This window comes from Callorhinus ursinus, unplaced genomic scaffold (genome assembly GCF_003265705.2).
Source record: "Callorhinus ursinus isolate GAN/ISIS: 27379988/994484 unplaced genomic scaffold, GSC_fseal_2.0 scaffold33, whole genome shotgun sequence".
NCBI classification, from domain to species: Eukaryota; Metazoa; Chordata; class Mammalia; order Carnivora; family Otariidae; genus Callorhinus; species Callorhinus ursinus.
In genome coordinates, this window is record NW_027397095.1 from 11,521,979 (window position 1) to 11,532,187 (window position 10,209).

The 10,209-nt window shown below is 41.0% G+C and overlaps 1 pseudogene; it reads right to left on the reverse strand.

The window, feature by feature from the left end:
* Window positions 1-9,343: 9,343 nt before the first annotated feature.
* LOC112809345 (U2 spliceosomal RNA) lies at window positions 9,344-9,524 on the reverse strand (annotated as a pseudogene).
* Window positions 9,525-10,209: the final 685 nt, after the last annotated feature.

The following is a 10,209-nucleotide window of genomic DNA, read 5'->3' on the forward strand; positions in this document are numbered from 1 at the left end:
ATAAAGCATGGTTGAAGGGCCAAATAAATGGTTACTGTGAACTAACTCAGCTTTGTGGGGTTTGAATGGGATTTGAAGCTTCACAAGATGAAGTAATATAGGCTGAGCACTGAAGGATCAGTAAGAGCTGGGCAGAAAGTATGGGAAAGCAGTGAAGCCATAAAAACATCACATGTGTAGAAACTCGGATGAGATTGTATGTATGCCCCATGATCTCTGCAAAATGCTGTTTGTTGGTATGAACATTTCATGGAGTCATAGTGAAAGATGAGCCTGGAAATAAGTCTGGTGACTGTGAAGGACCATTTGCATGCCATGTAGCAGTTTTGGCCTGTGTGGTAGAAGTGATTCTAGCCATTAAAGGTTTTTGAATTGGTGAGTAATATGATTAGTTTTGCATTAAAACAACAACAACAACAACAACAACAAAAACACTCTGGTAGCAGCCTGGAGCACAAATCAAAAAGTAGAAAGACTGTTTAGGGGACTGTTGTAATAATCTGGTCAAGAGATGATGATAGTGGGGATGGGAAGATAATAGATTTTGAGAGATGATAATTCTAAGGTAGAGGCTGCAGAATTTAGAGATTAGCAGACATGAGTGGGGTGGAAGGAGAGGGAAGAATCAAAGAGTAAAATCTGTGCTTTTGAGTTTGAGATATTGAGTAGATGGTGATGTCATCATTTATAATAGGGAATTTGGAAGGAGGAATCTGCTTAGAGAAAAGATGAATTTAGTGGCAGTGTTATTTTCAATAGTCAATAGGACGTATGGAAAAAAAGATAATATTTCTCCCTTTCTAGAGCCTGTTATTTGTTTAGCATGACAGAATTACACATATCTTTCAAGTGGCTTCTTCTGTAGTCATGAAGTCTGCACTGAGCCCGAGGACAGAATTCCAGCAATACTCTCCAGCATTTTTTTTGTGCCAGGGAAGGCTTAATAAAAGAGGTGACATTTAAGGTGGATCTGGAAGAATAAGTAAGAATTCATAAGATTCATAAGAAAGATTCATAAGAAAGCCATTCTATGCAGGGGAAATGGCATGAACAAAAGCAGGGAACTGTGAAAGATCATAGAATGGGAATTGTAAGAAGCGCAAAATAGCTAAATCGTGTATGGTGAAATTGGTGGGAGAAGAGATCTAAAATTAAGTTCTCATCAGCACCAAAGTCAAGGACTTTACTCTGTAGGAACCAATGGAAGTTTAAAGCAGAGGAGTAGCATCCACAGATCTGTATATATAATTGGTGATGAGGCATTGCGTTCAAAAGAGATCAGAAGGGACGTCTACAATTCCCTTTGTAGTACCAGGTTAAGCTGTGAACCTTAATGACTCCTTTTTAAGGGCTCCCATTAATCTTGCATCCCAGGAGCTTTGGCTCCATTTGGGATCTTCCTGCTATTATTTGAGGTTGCCAGCCATTTCTCTTTTATAGAGAAACAGCTTCTGCCACTGAGATATGGCATCAAGCAGGCTTGAATTGATTCTGCTTAGCTCAGCATGCCACACATTGAGATTCCCCTTGGAAAAATCATCACGAAGAGTCCCAGACTGTGTCTGACAGTGCTTTATATTTTATTAAAGGAAATGGTTCTAATAAACTCCAGTGAGTGCCTGGTAGATATCAAATATCTGGTTAAAAAGGCAATTGGGAATCTATCCAACCTATCTGGCTATTTCAAGGTAGAAAAATTATGCTTGGTGTGTGTGTGTATGTGTGTGTGTGTGTGTGTGTGTGTGTGTGTGTGTGTGTGTGTACAGAGTAATAGGCTATTTTTTTCTATATAGAGTCATGTTTTGAAGACTATTTCCCTTAATTCAGTATGTCTTCAGCTATGATCCTTGTCCAAAATGTGGATTCATGATCCCCATCCCAGATCTACTGAATCAAAATGTGTAGGTTTAGAGCCTGATGATATGAATTTTATAAAGGTCTCCAACTAATTCTGATGCCATTTAAAGTTTGAGAACCACCAAAATATGGATTCTACAGATTAATAAGATCACAAAGCTATATCTAATTTATAGGTATCCCAGACTCCACTCTGCATGATGTTGTTTTTTATTTTTATTTATTTATTTATTTTCTTTTTGACTTAGTTCTTTTATTTTTTTAATTTAATTTTATTATGTTATGTTAGTCACCATACAATACATCATTAGTTTTTGATGTGATGATCCACAATCCATTGTTTGCATATAACTCCCAGTGCTCCATGCAGTACGTGCCCTCCTTAATACCCATCACCGGGCTAACCAATCCCCCCTCCCCCCTCCCCTCTAAAACTCTGTTTGTTTCTCAGAGTCCATAGTCTCTCATGGTTCATCTCTCCCTCTGATTCCTCCCCCTCATTGTTCCCTTCCTTCTCCTAATGTCCTCCATGCTGTTCCTTATGTTCCACAAATAAGTGAAACCATATGGTAATTGACTTTCTCTGCTTGACTTATTTCACTTAGTAAGATCTCCAGTCCCATCCATGTGGATGTAAAAGTTGGGTATTCATCCTTTCTGATGGCTGAGTAATATTCCATTGTATGTATGGACCACATCTTCTTTATTCATTCATCTGTTGAAGGGCATCTCATCTCTTTCCACAGTTTGGCTATTGCAGACACTGCTGCTATGAACATTGGGGTGCATATGGCCCTTCTTTTCACTACATCTATGTCTTTGGGGTAAATACCCAGGAGTGCAATTGCTGGGTCATAGGGTAGCTCTGTTTCATTTTTTGAAGCACCTCCACACTGTTTTCCAAAGTGGCTGTACCAACTTGCATTCCCACCAACAGTGTAAGAGGGCTCCCCTTTCTCCACAACCTCTCCAACATTTACTGTTTCTTGCCCTGTCCATTTTTGCCATTCTAACTGGTGTAAGGTGGTATCTCAATGTGGTTTTGATTTGAATTTCCCTGATGGCTAATGATGTTGAACATTTTTTCATGTGTCTGTTAGCCATTTGTATGTCTTTAGAGAAGTGTCTGTTCATGTCTTCTGCCCATTTTTTGACTTGATTATGAAAGGAATTGAAGAAGACACAAAAAGATGGAAAAACATTCCATGCTCATGGATTGGAAGAATAAACATTGTTAAAATGTTTATGCTACCCAGAGCAATCTACACCTTCAATGCCATCCTGATCAAAATTCCAATGACATTTTTCAAAGTGCTGGAACAAACAATCCTAAAATTTGTATGGAATCAGAAAAGACCCCATTCCATCCACGTCATTGCAAATGGCAAGATTTCATTTCTTTTGATGGCTGCATAATATTCCACTGTAGATATATACTGTTGAATCACAGACCTTTACCTCTGAAACAAATAATACATTATATATTTAAAAAAAAAGAAGATAAGAGGGGAAGAATGAAGAGGGAGAAATCGGAGAGGGAGATGAACCATGAGAGACTATGGACTCTGAAAAGCAAACTGAGGGTTCTAGAGGGGAGGGAGGTGGGGGGATGGGTTAGCCTGGTGATGGGTATTAAAGAGGGCACACTCTGCCTGGAGCACTGGGTGTTATACGCAAGCAATGAATCATGGAACACTACATCAAAAACTAATGATGTAATGTATGGTGATTAATATAACATAATAAAAAAAAGAAGAGAAAAGACCCTGAATCATCAAGGAAATGTTGAAAAAGAAAAACAAAGCTGAGGGTATCATGTTGCCCGATTTCAAGCTATACTACAAAGCAGTGATCACCAAGACAGCATGGTACTGGCACAAAAACAGACATATAGACCAATGGAACAGAATAGAGAACCCAGATATGGACCCTCAACTCTATGGTCAAATAATCTTTGACAAAGCAGGAAAAAATATGCAATGGAAAAAAGACAGTCTCTTTGATAAATGGTGCTGGGAAAATTGGACAGCCACATGCAGAAGAATGAAACTCGACCATTCTCTAACACCATACACAAAGGTAAACTCAAAATGGATGAAAGACCTCAATGTGAGACAGGAATCCATCAAAATCCTATAGGCAGTAACCTCTTTGACATCAGCCACAGCAACTTCTTTCAAGATACATCTCCAAAAGGTAGTGAAACAAAAGCAAAAATGAACTTTTGGGACTTCATCAAGATAAAAAGCTTCTGCACAGCAAAGGAAACAGTTAACAAAACAAAGAGGCGACCCACAGAATGGGAGAAGATATTTGCAAATGACACTACAGATAAAGGGCTAATATCCAAGATCTATAAAGAACTTCTCAAACTCAACCACCCAAAAAATAGATGTTGTTTTTTAAATACAACAAAATAGGCTTCCTTCAAAATAACCCCTGGCATTCTCAGGCCAGAGAATAGAGCAGTGGATTAGAAAGGAGACTCCAGCTGCCAGATGTCAGGGTGGTCAATTAGGACAATGAAACAAACTGAAAGTAATAATCAAGCCTTTATTTACTTACTGTGATACTGCAAACAAGAGGCAAAATTGGTGCCAACTCTCTAGTGTTCCATTTTCCCCCATGGAATGGCACTGGGCAAAGGTCAGATGGATACAGTGCACAAGTAATCATCTTGTAATCATCTTGCTACTGAGGAGCCCCTAACAAAAGGCTCTTTCTTCTTTATGGACCCGTGGGCTGGAGATAAGGAGAGAGGGAAGGGCTAGTAGTGGAAAGGAATTCAGACAGATCAGAGAAAAGCACTTCCACCGAGACCCCTTACAAGGAGACCACGGTGGAGATGTGAGGGAAATGCCTTAGCTGAAGCTTATGATAAGAAGGCCTCCAAGTGGGGGTGCTTGGGCCAGGAATGCAGATATGTGTCTGAGCATGACTAGCCTGGAGTGGGCAGCCTGAGTCCATGACAGTAACTCCCTCCAGAAAGTTGCAAATCAATGGCTGTGCACCAATCTAGTGTGGTGAAGGAAGCTTCCATTCATGACGCCTGCCAAGCAAAGCCTTGTAATTGCCTGTGGCCAGGTCTGAAAGATCAACATAGGGTTTTGGTCTGGAGCTGGACTCCTCAAGAATTTGACTGGGAACCAGGAGATCAGAGTTCTAGGCCAGATTTTGTGAGTGATTCCCCAGGTGAAGTCAACTTTTCTTTTTGGGCCTGTTTCCTCATTTATCAAAATGAGGAATCCCTAGTTTAATATCCTCATGCTCAGCCTAAAAAGGTTCTTTCATCTCTCATGTTTTGTAGTTTCATTTCTGAAAGAAGGAGGTTTGTGTCCAAAGGTGACAGTGCCTGGACTGTACCTCCTGCCACAAGAGCAGCTCTCACGTCCCCTGGGAAAAATAGTTGATGACCACTAGGCAGCCCCTTAGTGCTCAGCTTGAATACAGTAGCATCTTCCTCAACTTAGGACTAACTGGAGAGGCTTTTGAGCAGCTTTTTGCTTTCTGAGGATTCTCTTTGGAAAATACTAGGTAAAGGTCAAAGACAGTAGCAGCTCTATTAAAGGTGACTCTTGGCAAGAGGCTTCTCTCTCCCATCTGGCTTACTGGGTTCTGCCATTTATGATCTGAAGGCACAAGGCCAATTTTCCATGGTGGGAGGGGCCAATAGCACACAACCACACCATCTATAGATGAGGGCTTATATTTAACAGAACTCAGCAGCAAGTTTCAGATGGTTTTAGCAATCTGAGGTGTGAGCATATAGATGATTAACTGCTCCAGAGCAGGTCTGTGGCTTATACCACCTTGGAGCCCCAGTCCAGAGAAGGTAGTGTGTGGAGAAATATCTTGTTATAATTGGTATCATCATTATGGATAGTCAGTAATTAGTGAGTGCTTACTCCATTTCAGGCACTTTAAATGTATGCTCTTGTTTAACTGAATCCTCACAAGCCACCCTATGAGGTGAATGCTAGTATTATTATCCCCATTTTACAAGTGAAAAGATTGACCTCAGAAAGACTAGATAGCCTACTCAGGGTTATATAGCTAGGAACTGGCTAAGCCAGGATTTGAATTTAAGTGTGCCTGACTTCGGAAACTATATTCCTGACCACTATCTTATGCTGCCTCTTTTTTTGGGGGGGGGGGCGGTCAGGTCAATTCAACCAGGGATAGCCACATCCTTAAGTAAAGCAGATAATTACCTAGGTGGTATGATTTGAGGATTGCTAAAATATTCAGTCAAATTAGCCATTAGTGTTCCTTTCTATGTTGGACTTCATAGGTGGATTCATATATAGTTTGACAAACATACGTAATTTTCCAGAGAAATGAATCACTAAGGCCAGTGTGCCCTTTTACTTTCTGTACCTTTTGCTTTAATGCACCTTTTCCCCAGCAAAGAGCTATGCTTCCAGATGGTCCAAGCTCAATGAGACAATCTTGATAAATCCAGAATGTAAGATTCAGGGAGGAAGTTGAAATCTGACCATTGAAAGACCTTGATAATACAATACTCTGCTACAATGCTAGAGGAGTTGATGGTAATTTGTCATACACACAATGAATGTGATTGTCAGGATCCGGAATCTGTATTCCTGGCCATTGAGTGTTACTGAGGCAGAGCAGCCGTCTGGGGGTATGTGTACACCATGGTACAGGAGAAGACCAGATGAACTTGTACTTCCTCCAGTCTGTGTCCAAACTGTGACCAACAGTTTGTTGGTGTCTGTTCTCAGTCACAGGACGGGAAGCTAAGGCAGCTTAGAAAACTCTCTATCTTTGGGCTAAGACATGGTATCTTTGGAAGTTTATTGTTAAAATATCAGTACCATTTGGGAGAAGCATTAAATACCATCATCAATTACTTAGTTGTAGTTTATCCACTAATGTGAAGTCTGAGGAAGACCTGGGTGACTTAATTTTATCCAAGGGTTAGATCTGAAACATGAGCCAGGAGAATTTGTGTTTTGGACGGTGGTGAGATGGCAGAGGTGGTAGGGGAAGTGAACACTTTGGCTCTGGGCAACTGGGGCAGATGGCACCTCCAACTCCTGAGGGAGGGGCAGAGGCAGACTGGAGGGTCAAAGACTGCCATCATTTCCCTTTTACCTCCCTTTGATCCCTGGCCTAACTCTGAGTACCTCCATCTTGACAGGGACAGAATTTCTGAGCAGGTAACTGGTGTTGTTTCTTTAGCATTGATTATTTGTGTCCTGAGCTCACTGATGCTTGCACCCTAAAAACAGTGAGACCAGAGGCCATAACTGAATAATCCTCAGCAGCCTGAATGAAGTCCAAAGAAAGTTCACTGAACAAACTGAAAACTTTGTGGTGAAAAGAAAAAATACTTTGGAATGTCGTTCTCACGTCAGAAACCAGAAGAGCACTTTGCTCACACTGGGAATTAATTGGTTGATGCATTCAGTTTACAAAAGATTCCATGCAGGTGTTCTTAAATAAGAACTGTGGCAATGCAAAAAGATGAATGCTTCCAGAAAACTGAAAGACACTGTGGTGCCATGGAAAGAGCACGGGCTTTGGAAGAAAACAGCCTTAGGCAAGTTCCTTAACCTCTCTGTGCCTCCATGTCAGTTTTCTCATCTGTAAAATGGGGAGGAATACAGTACTCGTCCTGTCTCACAGAGTTATTGCGAGGCTTCGGTATGATACCATATGTAAGTGCCTAATACAGTTCCTGCCATATAGTGGAAGAGCTATGTTGAGGTAGAAAAGAAAGATTAAAATGTTGAAGAACAGGAGCCACAGCTCATGAAAATCAATCTTAATGAAGATAAGGCGGCATCGGAAGCATGATGCAAGTCTGTAGACAAAGGTAATACAAACTCTACAAATGGTTTGTGCACAGTGTCTCAGGGAGCAAGCTTGCATTACAAGACGACGGCAGCGCCAGACACCTAATCCAGTGGGCATGGACACCCTTGTCCCTAGCAAATATGGCAAGAGGCCCTTCAGCCCATGCCTACTGTACCAGAGCCATCCCTGTGTACCGAGACAGGAATTGCTTACTTGGGCAAGATTTTCACTGTGGGTCGTCACTAGCAATCAGGGAAAAATTCCCATTCAAATACCACCATCTCGTCATAGCTATTCAAACAGACAAAAATAAACAGTCTTTAGTGTGGAGAGGACGTGGGGAAAATGCACTCACATACACTGCTGGTGGGAACGAAAATAGGCACAACCCTTTGGAAGATGGTTTGGTAGTTTCTATAAAATATGAAAACAGGTCTTTACATCAGCCCAGCAATTCCACATCTATGTATATATCCCACAGAATTACCCCTGTGTGCATTTGGAGACATATACAAAGGATGGTTATTGTCGCTTTAGTTGTAATAGCCTGACTGCTCATTAGTTGGAGTGGTTAAACATTATAGCACATTCATGTGATGAAATATTATGCAGCCATTTAAAAAAATGAAGTATTTTTTTATTAGATGCAAGGACATGAAAGTATTCCTATGATTCATTGTTGGGATTTAAAAGCGAGTTTCAGCACACTGTAGCATGATATCCAATTTATTTTGTAAAATTTTCAAGAAATGGTATAAACTTATATTTGCATAGAAAACAAGTCTGAAAGGATAGGAGTTACACCTGTGGAACAAGGATGGGAGTGTTGTTGGTGGGGGGGGAGGGGCAGTCCTGAAGAGTCACTTTCCCTGTTTACTTTTTAGATGTCTGCATTATTTGAAATTCTTCAGATGAACATGTTCTACTGTTTCAGTCTTTAAATATATCAAAGTAATGAAACAAATGTATGTGATAGATTGGCTCAGTCACTTCTAGCCCATGCTTGGTGTGCATTTTCTCTGTTTTCAGATGATAATAATAATGATGACGATGCTCATGACAGTAGCTAACATTTATGAAGTATTTACTATGTGCTAGGTAATGTTCCAAGTGCTTTACATATATTAGCTCATATAATCTTCACAAGATCCTTATGAGGTTGTTTTAGTTTGTTCAGTCTGCTATAACAAAAATACCATATACTGGGTGGCTTATAAATAACAGAAATTTATTTCTCACGGTTCCAGAGGCTAAGAAGTCCAAGGGGCACCAGTAGATATGGTGTCCAGTGAGGGCCCACTTCCCAGTTCATAAACTGCAGTTTTCTCGCTGTGTCCTCGCAGGGTGAAAGGGGTGAGGAAGTTCTCTGGGGTCTCTTTTATGAGGACACTAATCTCATTCATGAGGGTTTTACTCTCATGACTTAATCACTTCCCAAAGGCCCCTACCTCCAAATATCATCACTTTGGAGATTAGGATGTTAACATATAAATTTCAGAGGGAGGGCCACAAGCATTCAGTCTATAGCAGAGGTAGAAACTGTTATCATCCCCATTTTACAGATCAGAAAACTGAGGCTCAGAGAGTTTAGAATACTTGTTAAATTTCATTCATCTCGTAAGTGATGGAGGCTGGGATTTGAAATCAGAGATCCTTGCTCTCAAAGAGTTAAGAGACTGACTGGGGAGATGCATACTCTCTGTCTTTGTCTCTGTCTCTGTCTGTCTTCCCTCTACCACACACATTCAGGAATGCACATGACAAAATGCAATATAGAAGAGTATTACAGAGAATGAATGCTACAGATACTACACTCGATCTTAGCCAAAAGGCCGAGAAGCGATAAAGCATCTGGGAGAAAGAGTGCTCATTTTAAGCTCAAGGACTCAGGGACCAATGCTTAGAGTTGGACACACCTGATTCTTCTGTGGCCAAGAATATGCTTAGTGGGGCATCTGGAAGGGACACCTTAACAGCTTGTAGCTAAAAAATAAAACAAAGCCTAGAAACCCACCCAGACCTCTGCACATACATTATTCTGAGTTGGGCTTGGGCACCGCGCAGCAGTGCTGAAGCCAGCTATGGTAACGAGCACAGTTCTGTGCCCCGGCCTCATGTCTCAGTAATACGGACTAACTCCAATCTAAGGTCATATGAAACCACAGCTGGAAGGACCTTTTGATGCTCACTCTTCACTCTTTTTATAGATGAAGAAACTGAAGCCCAGAAAATGGAATTAACTTGATCAAGGTCACACTGCTATTTTGGTGGCCAAAATATGGCAGGATGTCACTTAGAAGTAAAATACATCACCTGGCTAAAGGAGTCCCTCTGCCTTGTGATTTAGGTAAAAGATTTAGGGGTTTCTCCCTTCCATTTTCCCTCTCTTTCTCTCTCTCTCTCTACACACACACACACACACACACACACACACACACACGCACACGCACACGCGCGCGCATATGCTTGACAATTTCACTTCCTGATGCTTTTGTTCATGTCTTTCTCCAATGATTATCACTTACCCTC